Below are 16,559 nucleotides of genomic sequence, written 5' to 3' on the forward strand. Positions count from 1 at the left end.
CTGTTTCAAAAACTGATTTCTTCTGATAAAGCATCAGGTTTTGCTCCGCCAGATACAGGAAGAGCTGACTTTTTTTTTTTTTTCTTTTTACTCCAATGCCCTTTCCCCCAGTCCTTTTATTTATTTCTATTTTTTAAATTTCTAGATCCTTTACAGAGATGTTGTTCTTCCTTTCTTGGACTCAGGTTTGCCCACTGCCAGCAGGAGAATATTGAAGCTGCTGGACCCAACAGAGCAAACTACATTCTCCAGAAAGTCAGGGGGTTGTCTCCGCATTTTAGGAATTAATGTTTTTGGACTATCATATAACTAGTGATGGCATCTACAGGAAACTACATGCTGTGGTGTGAGACATTACAATTATGTTCATCCAATTCACCCAGCTGAGGGGTACTTTCCCAAACTTTCCCAAGGCAAATTCTATTTTCAGATCTCCTTTATAAAGGACTAACATCTCTGTGTCCATGTTGGCTTTAGTCTTTTAGTATAGAGTCAAAAGGACCAGGAAGCTGGTCCCACAGTCAGTCTGTCTGGAGCAGTGGTGCAAGCATACATGGACACTAGGCTCCTTCTGGCCTAATGGTGAAAAGGGAAATGGGTCTTTGCAACTGAGAAATATTACTGAGAATTGAAGTTTTATGCCAGGACACGGTCAGGCCAGGATCAGGAAGGTGATTCTCTCCAAAGGACATGGAACAATTGGCAGCGTGCCTCCTCCCCTCCTCTTCCTCTGAAGCACCCCTGGAGTCAGGATGCTGCCTTTAATGACTCAGTAGTCTGCTTGGCTGTGGCAGATCTTGTATTTCTGGAGAGAATCAATATAAACACTTTCTTTTGTCTTTCCTTTTTTTTTTTTTTTTTTTTTTTTTTTTTTTCCCCTTTACCCATTGTAGTGCCTCTTATTTCACTGTCTGCTGTCTGTCCTCAGCGCCAAAGGAAACTGTGATCCATAATTCCCGGTGCTGCCCAGCCTGCAGTAAAACTGCTCAGTGTGAAACGTAATATGCAAAAACTTTTTCTCTCTTTTTTGTTTTTAACTTTTTTTTTTTTTTTTAAATCTTTTTGGCAAGCTCTGGAAAAAGGCTTGTTTCCTGGCAGGAGAAAAAGCCAGCCTTGGCTTCAAGCAGCCACTGACAATTCCCAGCATATGGTAAGAGAGGGAGCTTCCGCCTACCCCATCAGGTAAGTGCCATCTTCCTCACTACTGCAATGATCGATGTCACGCTTGGAGAGCGCTGGCTGCTGGGAGAGGAGCCAAGCAGCCAACTGGCCAATACAAGGGAACAGGTCAGGGTGGACAAGGCCTCTGGGTGAGGAAGGCATGCTAGCATAAGTATGCAACCAGGAAATGTGATGTCTTGATATACCGTCATGTGCTTTGGGTTTCTGGCTCCAAAGCCCAGTCTGAAAGATTTACATTACTTATGTTTGTGTTTAAGTCCCTTCATAAGGTGTGCTGGAGTTTTTTTGCACAAGCCTTTCAGCAAATAGAGAATTGCTTGCATGCCATTCCCTCTCTCCTTTTTCTTCACTTTATTTTCTCTTCTTGTGTCTTTTCACGTTGTTTTTATAATGAGTTATTCTTTGGCTAGAGGAAGACCTGATGCCACATTCATTCCAGTTCTGCTCATGGACTCCCCATTATTTTGGAGCAGTCTACTGCAGAGGCAAGCACTAAGGCAGATTCCTTAGGGTAGCCACAAGTTTGCCCTGTTTAGTCTGGGGAAATGGTTCCACCCCAGCTTGGCCTCAGGTCCTCCTTCCCAAACTTTTTCTTGCACAGTGCTCAGCAGCCTCACATGGGGGTTTGGATGTTTCAGAGCTGCATGTTGAGGGCTGCATGTGGCTGCAGTCTGCCTGGGAGGGCGACAAGGTCCTGTGCTGTGGTCCCACCCTCCTCATGGGGCAGGGGACAGTGCCAAGAGCAGGTGCCACCCCCCTTGGCTTTCCCACAAGACAGGCTTGCTCTGCCTCCATAAGGCAGGTCTGCTCCCAGGCTCCCAGTGCAGATAAGCACCTTCAAGATCCCATTGAACCATTAAGACCAGGTCCTCAGCTGTAAATCAGAACAACTCCATAACATTTTTCCACCTCACCTGAGCCCTGACCTAAAGGGACCACATCTCGTGGAAAGAAGGTAATTCATTCTGCATGCTCACTCAATCCATAGACCCTCGGCCAAGGATGCTTATTATTGCTAACTGGGGTGCTGTTTTTTATCATAGTGGCAGGGCTAAGAGTCCTAACTCATTTCACATAGAGCTCTGAATAGCCATTTTCTGGTAAAAAGTTTTGATGTGGAGCAAACTGAGCTGTTCTCCATTTATTCTAATGAGGACTATGCACTTTGTAGCTCATTCTCCAACACAGAAATAAACTGTCAGTGACTTCTCTTCTGCCACAGATTGATCTAATACAACTGCCTCAGCGCACTTTGCTTGTGCAGACAGTTCCAGTGCACATTACTGTCATTTCTGATGCCCTAAAAGCTGCTGCCTTCTCCCTGCTATGCTCTTAAATGCCTTAAATGCTCTTAAAAACTGTGGTGACACTTTTACGGGTGATGGGGCAAGGGTCACATGCTGAATCTTTGCATGCTAAGAGATGCAAACGGCAGATTCCCGTCTCTTAGAGGAAAGTGAGGTCTCATTTCCTTTGTCAATAGGTTCCTTGTTTGTGCCTCATTATTACAAATAAACAAAAAGAAAGATGCAACCTTTCTTCAATTGAATTTGAGGATTTTTGATTGCCAGGATAAAGGATAGCCCAAGCAACCGTGGTGCAAGAGTCTCTGTCTGCTAAGTGAAATCAAGCTACAGAGGAAATGTAATACAGGGGGTTCCTTTCTAGAATCCATTGGAAAACACTAAGCTGAGCCTTGCCTATGCCAGACAATGCCTGAGTGCCAGCAATGACCCAAAGTACTGCAGAGTGGCAGATGAGTAGGACCATGTCCATAATTTCATCCACCTTCACTATCAGGTAGGAGTGGGTGCTAGGTAAAACTGAAGAGAAAAAAACAGACAAACAAACAAATGCAACTTATTTGCAACTGCGTGCATTTGTGGTGAATTGATTTTGTGCCCCTGCACTTCAGACATATGCATATTCATCCTGCACAAGTATTTTAAAGGGTTGATCAAAACCCATAATATTATTCTTAAAGGAAATGTTTCAGTTTGGCCACTCTTCTGATCCCAAAATTCTGGGTAAAGTATTTGTTTTAGAGAGGCTGCCATACATTACTAACTTTTTCTTTTCTGAAATTTTAAAAGTGACTTTCAAATTTTAAGTGTAAGGTATTTCATTTTTATGCTATTTGATTGTTCTAACATTCTGTGATTCACAAGTAGAAATGTTTTATAGCATGACAAGAGGCATATACTTTCAGAAAAGTAGAAAAGCTACTATAGTGATGCTAAATAATAAATAAGCCTTTTGATTTTGAAGTAAATTAGATAAATATTTCCAGAATTACAGTTTTAATGTACTGCTAATCCTATTGGCACAACATGAAACATTTACTATTAGACTGAAAAAACAGGGTCAGTATTTAAAACAAATAAATTCCATCCCATCATGATTCTATACAAAATGTCCACTTAGTCTAATTAACTACAGCTCCTGAGCATCGGTGAGTGGATTTTCACATTTAACAAGTTCTATGAAGTTCAGCAAGAATGATTATTTCTTTTGAATGGCCATGCTTATAGAATATTGCTGCCCATCATACGGTATTCATTACTTCTCGGTTTCAAACGTCTGTCATCCACACAGGGAACAGGAATGATTCCATATGACTTAGGTGACAAATCATAAAACATAAAAAATGAATAGCTAACAGCTGTTGGGACTTTTCCTGCTGAAAATGATTTCCTTCAAGTTAATATTTCCTCATGCTCCTAATTTTCTAAAAATGGCAATCCAGATGTTCCAGCTGCAAAGTACAGGTATCTACAACACAACCAGCATCTATGGAGAGATCATGAAAGGGCTTCTCTGCTTTTCTATTCTTCCTCTTTTCTTTTTTTCCCTCTCTCTCTCTCTTTTTTTTTTTTTTTTTTTTTTCCCCTTTGCTTCAACAAGAGTAAAACTTGAACACAGCCAGGTGTTTTCACTTCAGAGGCTCCAATGGCAACAACAACTCCAGTGCTTGGAAGCTAACAAATTTGTTGTGTCACAATTGATAATCAACTCTAGTAAAAGAATGTCCAAATCAATTGAGCTTTAGCAAGGGCAAACTGACTGGACACAGCCAGGCTCCCAGCAAAAGTAGGCCAAGCTTGATAAATTTGCCCTTATTATAGCTATTGATGTTTAAATTTCTTCAGGGATGTTGTTACATGGGTGCCTAGTGGTGACAGAGGTACGGTGACCTCCTTCGATCCTTAATCTACACCTGTTAGTTGGCTCCCTAGTTGCTTGTGAGTATACTCAAGCTTAAAGGTTAACAAAAGAAAAACAGGCCAAGTTTACGCGACTGCAGCAACGGATCAATGCAGAGTAAATAACCTTCTCTGTCTTATTTCCCCAAGCATTATTGATCTGAGTTCTTTGTTCTTTGTCATGTTTCTGTCTTCTAATCCCAGGGGACACTAAACGATCGGCTCATATTGGACATGTTAACTGGCACATTATGACAGCTACCATTTTGTCACTCAATGTGGTGCTATATATAAAGAACCCTCCGTTCAGGGTTTCCTAAGCTGTTCTATCCAAAACGAGCCTGCTTTTTTCCTTTGGTTCCTTTGTTCGCTCACCCTCTGCCCCTTAGGTATTTTGTCTAGAGGTCTGCAATAACACTAAACTTTTTTTTTTTTTTTTATTATTATTATTAATTGCCGCTCCTAAAATTCCCCCATCCTTAAAGATGGACAATAACCCAACAGTTAAAAATAATAGACACTTTTGCAGCATTCAGTGCTCAGCAGGAGTTTCAGGCAGCAGCAAATGCTGGTATCAATTCTGACCTGTCGGGGCTTGTTGTTTTTTATTTAGGAACAGGAGCCCTTTCCTTTCATTATCAAGGTTACATTTAAAGGATATTGCACTTTCTTAAGTGTTCTCAATGGATTTCTATGGGATATTACAGATATCACTCTAGCCATACTGAGCCCAAGCCCCGTCTTTCAGCTGTGCAGATGCTCCAAGTGCCTTAGCAGCTATATAAACTTGCAGATTTGTGGTGGAAGTCTGTGTTCACCAGGAGTCTATTGGATTTCTAACAAAATTAATTGGATTTCTTTCCTTATGAATGCTCCCTCTACAAGCCTATCTCTGAATAAAGACTTATCAATAATAACTCCCAGAATTATAAAGATTTAAAAGAGAGAGAGAGAGAGAGAAAAGAACTGAACTTGGAAGGCATGACAACCTACTATTGCTTATTTAGCCTTCCTCACACTTTATCTAGGGCACAGAAAAAGGCTGTTTAAAAGAAAAATCTTTTCCCTCCTGTGCCAAAAAACTCTCAGTGAAGGATCCAATCACTGGAGTAAGAGTTGTGTGCCTGTCACAGCGATGGAGAGTCCTTCCATCTGAATAGTATCATAGGCATTTAACACCATGAAATTGAAAAGGCATTTCTTAATCAACAGCGCGATATAGGTAGAAAGAGTAGAACTACATTTTAAAATCAAAGAGATTTGATAGAAAGTAAATTCCAGCCTGTTTCTTTATGTATAGGATTTCACTGTATTAGTCATCACTAATCACCAAGCAAATATACCCTGTCCAGTGGACAATAATAGCATTATTACTTTCCTGCCACAGAATCTTATCTTTCTGTAAGTCATGGCTGAGTCAATCTGTTCTTTGAAGAGGTATTTTTGTTAATGCTAAGGAATCCAGGGGAAAAAGCTGCTGTATATTTCAACTGAATTTCAAGTTCCTTCACGTCTCCATAGCTGATAATTAAACCAACTGACCTGCTTCTGCATTGAAGCCTGCAGGAAATTAAGCAGATAATACTCATTAGGTAGATAGGCTTTTGGGGATAGTTTATTAAAAGAAAAAGAAAGAGCCCCCAACCAAACAAATAACACTGAACTATGAATCTCAGAGCAGTCTCATCACTTGGCTCCAGGGTTTTCTCCCTTTTTTTCCACCTATGGCAGAGTTTGGAGTAGTGTTAAAAACAAATTTTGAAAGGGGGATTAAAAAAATATATATTTGCAGTATTTGTCCCAGTTAAACTCAGTCATTCAAGCCTAAAACCCAACCCAAATATTTATTTTTAAAGTGGAAATTGACTATTCCAGTACTCACCTTTAAAAGATGGCAAGGTTGCACTTTTTTTTTTTTTTTTTTTCAATTCAAACCATGAAAATATGCAAAAACAACTGGAATATGGTGTGGTGTGTGTCCAGAGAAGCCTCTTATTTGTTTAGATTTTTTTTTTCCTTTTTGATATGCTGAAAATGTATCCCTAAAAGATATTTTAATGTCCGTAAAATATTTGCCATTTTTGGATTTGCTGATAAACTGAAAAAGCCAGGGGTCATCCAGATTTAACAGACAATTCATGCACTATTTGTCTTTCCTGTTGTAAGCACTTTGGGGCAAAGACCATGTATTTTAATCTCTTTAGATGGTGCCTAAAACATCACAATAAAATCTAATTATTAATAAAACTGATATGTAAAGGTGAGAGTGATGTTGTATATGGGCAGTATGTCTTATGCCACTGGAACATCTTCCTCCATATTTCCAGGCAACATTTATATTGTGGAGTGTGGCATAAAAAGGTCAAATATGTGAGGAGTGATGACATTGTTATCCTTAAAGGGTCAGCTGTCTACAGAAAGGACACATACACATTGTCCAAAAATCCAGAAGAAAATTCAGATTGGCTAAAATAAAAAAAAAAAAAAATGTTTTCCTAAGTGATGTACACAAGTATTTCCTTTCATAAAACTCCATTTTCACTATCCAGCGGGTGTCAAACAACTTCTCTGTTTTGATTTTAGATGCTGTTAGCAGGGTTTTGATTTCCACGCATTATGAGCCCGGTTAACTTCTGCTCCACACTAGGGAATTCTGTGAAGTGATGCCACTGATGTGCTGACATCATTACATTAAAAATATGGCATGGTGGCACGTGTGTAGTGAAAAATAATAGTGCACAAAATAAAATTACATTTCTACTTTGCAAAGCCAACTATGCAAAGCTCCCAGTATGTTTGCAGTGCATATTTAAAAGAGACAGCCCAAACCCTCTGTTGTGACAGAAAAGTTATATTTCACTGTATTATTTTTATGTGGCTATAAAATACTATGCAAAAATACCTCCTAAATGATGTCTTGTTTATTTATTAATTTAGCTTTTTTAGCTGTGAGCAAGATGATGCAGTTGAATTCCCTTAGATTTGCCAGACTTTCATTTTCCTGATCCTGAATTCAGTCTCAAGAGGGTGGACAGATCTCAGCTGAGGAGTCAGATCCCAATATTTAGAATATTTAGCTCTTTGCCCCTTTTTAGGTGTTGGATCAGCACCTACAAAACTGCTAGCTGTGGGGGTAGGCTCTTTAAAGCATACCATGAATAACATTTGAAGGCAGCCTTTTCTAAAGGTGTTTCAGTGGGAGGTTTTGTTTTGCTTTCTTTTGTTGTTTTCTCAACCTGGCCTTTGCCCCTTTACAGTGCACTCTTATGCTCCAAGTACAGAACAGCAGCCAATTCTACAGTTTCATACCATTTGTGCCTTGATAGGGCAGCGGTAATATTCTGCGAAATCTTTGGGGAATATGACTTACCAGCCTGGATTCGGTTTTATAAAGGGACAAGTCTCACTAACTGTAAAAAATCTCACAAAGCTGGTTAATAGACTGGAGGCCAAGTGCTCAGCTAAGTAAAGCCTGGAAGAAAAAAGAAAAAAAATGTTGGTTCCTAAATCATACAAGCAGGTTCAAAATGTACCCATTGTTATTTAAAAAAAAAAAAAAATCTTGAGAAAAGCTTGGAAGATTCTTTGTTCCCTTCAGGAAGTTCTGGGTAGTTCTGCCGACCTTGAAGATGTTGATTTCAGGGTTTTCCACTGGTAAGTGGGTCATTAGGTAAATGACCAAAGAAACAGCGTCAGAAGCTCTCAGACTTGTCAGGAAAGATACTTTACTTCTTCCCATTGGAACCAACTGTGTCCAGTACCATAGAGCACACCTCTGATTTTCCTACTTGAAATAATGAGACATTGTCACAAGTCCCCAGCTAGGTAAAGCTGACATTATTCCTTTGATTTTCATAGACTTATGCTGATTTGCTTTAGCTGGACAATTAATCCAGGGTCTGAGCTTTATATACTAAGATAAACTTTTTCTGGAGTGTGTATGAATGCGTATGCACAGGCATAACTTGGCCGATTTGGTATCTCAGAGATTATTATGACATTAGTAGTAGTATTTCTTCTTTCCTCTGTTTTTAAAAGAAGGAAAAAAAAAAAAAAAAAAGAAAAAAAAAAAAAAGGAACATTTCCATAAATAAAGTTTTTAGACTGTTCAGCAGATTTACCTCCTGCCCTCCCAGGCACACCCTAACCTCTTCTAATAATACAAATGTTATCACAGTCTAAAAAGTTGTTCTTGTCCTTGATGTGTATTTTGCACTCTTGTCAAGGGCCAGAATGGAAACAAACCAGGGCCAGTGCATGGAACGGTCAAACTGAGCACAAAAAGTTTTATTTATTTTTTTGTAAGGTACAAAACAGGATTGTTAGAACAAACAGTCACCAATGAACCGTATTATTCATAATTCTTCACAGTTTTATCCTGGAAACAGACAAATGTGCATTGCCTGAACATATTTTGTTAATTCATTATTATTTTGCCATGAATAGAGCTGAATAATTTCAAAGCATTTTCTTGACAGTAATGAGTGGTGCTTTGTAGCTTCCCTTATCTGTACATTGCTACTGTTTTGCTCATTTCATGGATGGGTAAACTGAGGCACAAACAGTGAAAAAACAGGTCGAGTGTAGGCTACAAAAATAGAGGGAGTTTTGACAATTTTGAAAGACAATCCCATATTCTAGCAAAACTCTGAAATCTTATATTAATCTGGTTCCTCATTTATCTACAGTATGGTATTTAGGAGAATTACTATGTTAAATTAAAACATGGCAAAATATTTTTGTATTCTTAATGAATCTTTAGATGCAAGAAACCTCTGGACCATTTGTTTGATCTTCATATTTAAACATGATTTTAACAGTCACAGTTCACCCATGGCAGTAAGAGACATCAGTTGCAGAAATCACACTAATACAGACCAGAGCTGAATTAAACTGTGTTGATGGAGATAACCAGTTGCATATGTTTTTAGTTAGCAGGAGCCAAATCAGATAACCACCATACAGAAACATTGGGCCTGATGGATATTTGTTTCTGAGAAAAGACTGGATTGCAGCCTGAGTCGTGGTTTAGATGTCTGTCCGTTTATAGTCAGGAATCAGGAAAATGAAATTCTGGATAAAGCAAAAAGGTGACTGGAGAGGAAGGAAGAGCAAAGTATGTGAAGGGCAAAGACATAAACATTGGTGCTGTTCTCATCGTGTTACTAGACAAGGACCTTCTATTGATTTCTCCAGGCATGCTTGCACTTCCTTCCTTCAGTGACTAATGATACGCCCTTTGGGTTATGATGACACTGCATTTCACAGGCCTGCGGGTCGAATACCTGATGTATTCCCTGCCCAGCTCCTACTTTAAGTCATTGTCCAACTCCATGCCAGGCTCTCCTCAATGTGAGGCAAATAAGAAAGGGAGATAATTTACGTCGTTCATCCCAGGACAGAGAATAAAATGCAATTCTTCCAACAGGTTCAAACATAGCTGGATCTTGTCCGAGGCTTTGTTTCCAGTCAGCGGCATTGCATCCAGTCTGGTGTCTTTAATGTTTTTCTCACAACACTTTCCAGAACTCTGTTTCCTTCTGCAGGAGCCCCAAAGTGCATATGTGTTAGGCACACATTTCTTCGCCCACCTCTGCGTTGGAACACAGATTTGTTTTAACTTTGATTAACAATCCTCCACAAAAATTTAAGGAAAGAAGTGACTGATTCTTCTCTCACTTTCAGTAAATTAGGAATAATTCCCCTCTCCCTCCCACCCCTAGGCCACGGAGTTAACACAAATAATGTAAAACTGGCGAAGGTGACAGAAGAGTTAGGCTAAAAATGAAGAAGCCTACTGCCTTCAACACAGAGAATATGGGGCACAAATTATAACTCAGCCTATTTAATTGCCAGGCAAAATGTGGGACAAGAACTCTTGAGGGCTCCCAGTCATCAGTGATTTGAAGCATTCGTTATCAGTAGCCTGTAATAGCTGCTCTGGCCAACCTCCCTTTCATGTTCAAGAAGTAAAAGCAGCAGGAGATTTTTGAAAGCGTGAAGAAGTAAGCATCCGACTTTCACTCACTTTCAACATAAGTTTGTCCTATCACAACCCTGTGTGCCTTTGAACATATCAACCTATATTCCACCAGCAAACTAGCTTTTGCATAATGAACTCTCTGAGCTCCCACAGTAATCACCTGAAAGACCAGTAACACCATCAGTGAGAAATTCAGAATAATGTAACATAACCTTAAACTACTCATCTGAACAAAAGAGTTTTTTTCTTAATATCGAAAACTGCTTCTACTGCTTAGGGAGAAAGATATTTTTGTGAAGCTGGAGATCTCATCATTTAATGTGCAAAATCTACGGTGTCTATCAGGGTGCCTAAATGGCTCATGTTTGCAACAAAATATAGCTGTGAGGCTTTTCTGGAGCTTCTCATAATGTAAATGAGAATTACTGGTCCAGAGACTTACAGCACTGATGTAAAATTTCCTGTCTCTCAGGAGACCACTGTGACTTAAGAAAACCTTAGAGGGCATAGAAATACATTCCTAAAAGCCTAAAACAACACAGATACTGAGAAGCATCCAGACTCCTTTCCACAATTTTCTATTCTTACAGAATACTGAAAACAGTTTAAATAAATGCAGACACACTGCCCCGTCTCACCTTCTTTTGGTGCTAAATCTCCCCACAGAGGAGTTAGCTATTTCTTAGCTGTACTCTAGAGAGCTGCTCTTAGTTCAATGGCAGGATATAAACATTCCTTTCTTGGGCTGCATTGTATTTATGCTGCAATTTTGCCAAGTGTTGATAGAAGAGTCTGATATGTAAAGCTAGAACATGTTTAATCATTGCTTCAGTCACTGGTGAAGGCAGTACATGTGCCCTCTCCTTTTCCCTTTCCCCCATCTCCCCTAAACACATGGACCAATGCAAAGTTTGGGTGCAAAAGGTGGGAAAGCAAGTCCCATTCACTAGCCACAGCAGTGCTAAGAAATACCAGTTTGGCTGGCTACCACAAAGTTCGATCTTAGAGTGGATGGATTGGCATGGATGGGGAAGGGAAGAGAGCTGGGGAACTTCCCAGGCTCTAGTGTGGACACTGTCCTGGAGATTACAGTCTTCCAGAGCAGGGCACCAGGAGTGAGGCTGAAAGTCTCCAGAGACAAGAAAATTTATAAATGGAAAAGAGAATTTTATATATATATAATATATATATATATACAAGGCATGTATGTGCTGTACTGGTGTGCAATATGAGTCTTATTCAAATGCCATATTGTCCCATTTTGCAATAGCAGGTGAAGCAGCTTTCTGCAACAGCCAGGATGTCAAAGCAGGTTCTGAGGGTTCCTTAAGACTTCTCTGCTTTGAAGCTCAATTTCTAGCTTTGTTTCCTGCAACAGTAGGAAAAAGTGATTATTTGTTTTATGTGTCCATCTCTGCATGTGCCTCTGTGCAACAGCTTCCAAACTAGCCAAATTCAACTAAATTTGGCACAAGGGAGAATTTCTTGAAATTTCATGACTTGGTTGCCAGGCTGAGTCAGAGGCTTATTTACCCTAGTAATATGTGATCCCATCAAAATACCCTGCCAGAGGCCAATAAAATGAAGAGACATAAATCTGAAGGCAATTTCTTAATTCTCTTGTTCCTGGAGCTGTTTCTTTCTCAGTTTCATTCATTTTCCTTCTGCTGCCACCATTAGGAGGTGGTGGATGGATGCTTTAAATGTGGTACTCCAGTGCAGAAATACATCACGCCAGCTGATAGAGAAATACGTTCACACACAGGGAATTCCTGAGCCGACTGTTAGTTTTAGAAATATTATTCAAGAGCCAAAATTATGTGATGCTTCTTGGAACAAAAAGACCATGAAAATCAGCAAGAATTTTCCTCCATTGAGGATCTGGAAATCTGTGCCATCTCTTAATATCCAACAGACTTCTCAAGTATCTGGTGTGATTTTTTTAAGTGAAACATATGATAGAAATGGAAAGCTTAATCAAGTTTCCTCAGATTACTAGATTACTAATTATTCATTCTTTGTTGCTTTTTTTTTTTTTCTTTTCTTCTGTGCTTTGCCTGACAATTGAATGTGGCAGAGACATAAACCTGGGAGGTTTGCATTGCTTTCAACTACCTCTGAAAACACCTTTTTCTATATGCACATGGTTTAAGATAAGAAAGAAAGGATGTCAGACATATAATAAGAATGCCAAATGTCTGGACAGAAGATCTGACTTTTTCAAAGGAGTATGTTTACTCATATGTTTATTGAGACTGATGAATTACTAGGGATTTTAATTGTAAAGCTTTGGCTCCTATTGCCACACTTCACAGACTAGGATCAGCAGCTATTTCATCTATTTGTAATTTTATTTCTTTACCAAGTGCCTGATCATGAGAAACAATAACTGTCAGCAGTGTAAACTCCCAAAGGACTTTGAAGATTTACTCTGATTAACTACAGATCCTTCTAATATCTCTCAGGATCAGTCTCTACCTGTCCCAGTCTGAGGTGTAAAGTTGCTATAGACTGTAACTGTTTACAGAAGTGGGAGCCTTCAATAGATCAGTGTATGAAATCATTCCTATTCCTCCACAGTAGTTTGTAAAGTTTCCAAAGAGCTTTCCAGGCTTTCTGGATGAAAGCCACTATATAAATGCAAGATGCCATTATTATTTATTGTTTCAGTTTGACAGAAAGATGGAGGGTTTCATTTTGACTTTATATTTCCATCTCCTCTCCACTTTGCCTTTGTTTCATAACTTTCTGACATGCAAAATTTTCCTTTGTATTCCTTCCAAGCTGTTAAGACAGAGAGGTTGGAAATGCTGCAGCCACAAATAACTGCTATATTATAGCAATTTTTAATTATTATTTGTGTTCTCATTGCAGAGGAGATCAGACTAAAGGCCCCAAGTTCCAGCTTCCTGCGTCTGAAAGAAGCTAGGTCAGGATTTTGCAAAAAGGACCAAGAAATCAATTTTGTGACCCATTGATAAGGACCTTACAGATGGGGAAGTTTCTTTCACAGCCTTACATTCCTGCTCACCTTAGCCCTTGGACGTATTGATGGGAATCCCAAATAGAAGGAATTTACCTGGTGCTAATTTGGGTACCACAGGGCTTAGCCTGTGGTACATATATCTGAAAGGTGAGATAGCCTGACCATTATTTTTTGTTACCTGTTTACTGAAGAACTATTTTTTTTTTTAATTTATCCTGTGGTGGTGAACCCTATTGAATAATTATGTTATACATTATTATTTCTCTTTGAATTTTTAATTTAATATGTTGTGGTAGGGTAAATGTTAGTTGCTTCTACTTTGAGCCATCTGCAATTTTGGTTACCACTGGAAAAAGAAATGTTGTCGGGTATGGTTATGCTGCTTGAGCCAGCTGAAGAGGAGTTTCAATTTGCTGTCATTTTAAAGGACCTTTAGAAGAGCAGAGAATGAGGCTCAGCTCTCATCCCATTACCAGCTTTATTTAATCTAAAATGCCTCTGAGAGAGAGACTCCCTTATCTCCAAGTTGGGCAAACACAACACTGCACATTGATGCAAGATCTGTAGTGAACAATGTAGAAAAAATGGTGGTGTGTGGAATCCTAAGTATGTGAATCTAGCAGGTAAAACAGAACTGAAAATAATGATTGGGGTCTAAGACTGAGTCACAGTTACTGAAGGAGCACAGAAATGAGAACAGCAGAGAATTAGTGTGATGGATACCATAACTGCATTAATGTCACTAATATCATTCACAAAGCAAAAACTAAATTAAAGAAGGGGTGTGCTGTCTAGCATATTATGGTGCCATGTAACCTCCCAAATGCTGAAATAATGAGGTAGATTTTTATTTTTATTTTTATTTTTATTTGGTTTTAATCATGATTGCTCCAGTGTCAAATGAAATTGTAATGAGAAGTGGAGTTGTTACAGAAAGTTCACTGTTTTGGAACTTCTGTGAGATGGTGTCAAATAACAAGTTTTGCTCCCCATGTTTTTCCCACTTTTGCAGCTGCCTCTTCATTTCCTGGTTTGGAGACTGACTCAGAAATGAAGACATTAAGCATTAAAATTAGCTGAAAAATAAAGGGTGGAGATGTGAAAAATGTCAGGGACTTTACATTCTATTTTTCATGAGCTTTCAAACTTTTTCAACATTTCTTAATAGTCTTGTTTAATACTTGTTGTTCCAGCTACTTTTAGAAGACATTTTGGAAGACATGAAGCCTATATACTTCAGACAAGAAGCCTAATAACTTGGGGCACAGACCAGCTGAAAATCAATTCCACATGTTTGAGGCTTCTGTACTGTAGCTGATAAGGTAGAACCTGGTGTTTCAACAAAATTTTTGTAATAACCATTGACAACAATACAGAGACTGTGATTATGTAAATGATGGACTAAACTTGTATGAGCATAACTGTAGCAATGAAATACTTTACACTAATTTTTGAGGACATTTATATGTTGGTGCTTGCACAAGGTGTGGGCTATAAGGCCACTATCCCTTCAAGACTAGACGGAGATGTTTTCAGTTGATGACCATTCACTGTTATTATTATACTTGTAAATCACAGCCTGTCTTCATCCCTACAGATCAAAAAGAGAGTAATTTCTGTTTATAGGGGATCACTTGTACTACTTGTCTCCTATCTACTCTATGATCTATGGAGTGCATTTCTGTCTGGAATTATTTTTTTCTGTTTGGGAATTATATTTTTCCTATGAGCCACGCAGAGGCTCCTGAGATCTTGCAAAGACCAGTGAAAGGTCTAACTCTTGCTCACTTTGGGGTACTTAAATGAAGCACCTGAGCCTGGAGTCCTGGCTGTATGACAGAGGGACAATACCAGGTGGGAACCAGTTCTGAATTTCATCATGAGAATTTCATTCATTTTCTGGATGTGTTCATCTTTCTACCTTAGCTCAGAGGACCCAGGCCTAGCAGATTCCCATGCACTTCAGTCTACAGCCTCGGGTTAGATCAAATAAGTCCATACCTATGATCAGCAGAGTTCCAAAAAAAAAAAAAAAAAAAAAAAACAAAAAAAAAAACAAACCAAACCAAACAAACAAACAAACCAAAAAAAAAAAAAATGCACCATCACCACCACCATCAAAGAGAAAAACAAAAACGAAACAAAAACAAAACCATATAATATCTCAGTAAAACAGCCAAGAAGTAAAGGAGAAAAAAAGGGACATCTGTCTCAGTATTTCTCAGAGGAGAAGTGCAGCTCAATGGGTATTTTCATCCTCCGACTGCTCCCTCTGCTGCCTGCGAGGCAGCTGGAGGGGAGCCGACAAAGCCGCGGCGCCCTGCATGGCTGCCCAGGTGGGCTCTGCATCCCTCTTCCTCACCCTGCTCTCAGCATTAGAGATGCCGACAGTTACTAGATAAAGTTAAAGACTCATGTAGTGATCTTCACACTAATTGGACTGTAATGTATAGCCTCGGTCAAGCAAATCTCTCCCAGCACTCCTCTCCACAGACGGCAATCAAGCCATTTACAGAAGATGCATCGGCTGCTGGGACCCTGGAGTAACCTTAAACTGCACTGGCCTTTTAGCAGAAAACACAATTAATTTTGATACTGAAGGGCAATTAGGACTGGGGTTAAAATAAAAAATCTTCTGAACAGAGAATGTCAAAGACTGGTAAGGAAACTATTTCCCTTGTACACAGTGCATTGAAGGTCTGTAAGCACAGCAACTGTCAGCTCACGTTAATTCAGATCACTTTGTAACACCCCCCCCCCATTTCGATGGAAGATATGTAAATTTAGATTAATAAGCACTTTGCTCAAACCCCACTAAGACTGATAGGTATTTTAGTTAAGTCTTTGCTGCTGGAATGAACACAACTTCTCATACTTTGCTGGGGAAACCTGTTTTACATCCCAGAATTTAGTGAAACAACCAAATGCATTTATTTTGTTCTGTTTCATTTCCAAAAGAAAATGGTCTCCTACCTGACACTCTGCAGATCACAGCTTAGAGCAAATCATGTCAGCAACTCTATAAACTTCTCTTTAGAAGCACAGAAGATGTTCACAGTAATACATATCTACATGCACCCACATGTCCTGACATATGTGCAAGGCAGCCAAAATTTTGACCTCACCTGTGCAAACTGCTTAGGTCTCTGTCACTCTCCATAACTCAAGCAAATGCATCAGGCTTGTTGGTTCTGTGGTTTTTTTT

At 39.2% G+C, this 16,559-nt stretch overlaps 1 long non-coding RNA gene across 2 annotated transcripts; it reads left to right on the forward strand.

Moving 5' to 3' along the window:
• The first annotated feature begins 874 nt into the window (after positions 1-874).
• On the forward strand, positions 875-14,861 carry LOC121076122. Of its 2 annotated transcripts, none has more exons than XR_005823337.1 (3): positions 875-1,182; positions 13,243-13,501; positions 14,548-14,861. It is a non-coding gene; the product is annotated as an uncharacterized LOC121076122 (long non-coding RNA). The 2 variants fall into 2 exon arrangements; XR_005823338.1 differs by lacking the exon at positions 875-1,182 and adding an exon at positions 2,849-2,982.
• Positions 14,862-16,559: the final 1,698 nt, after the last annotated feature.

This window comes from Cygnus olor, chromosome 11 (assembly GCF_009769625.2).
Source record: "Cygnus olor isolate bCygOlo1 chromosome 11, bCygOlo1.pri.v2, whole genome shotgun sequence".
NCBI lineage: Eukaryota > Metazoa > Chordata > Aves > Anseriformes > Anatidae > Cygnus > Cygnus olor.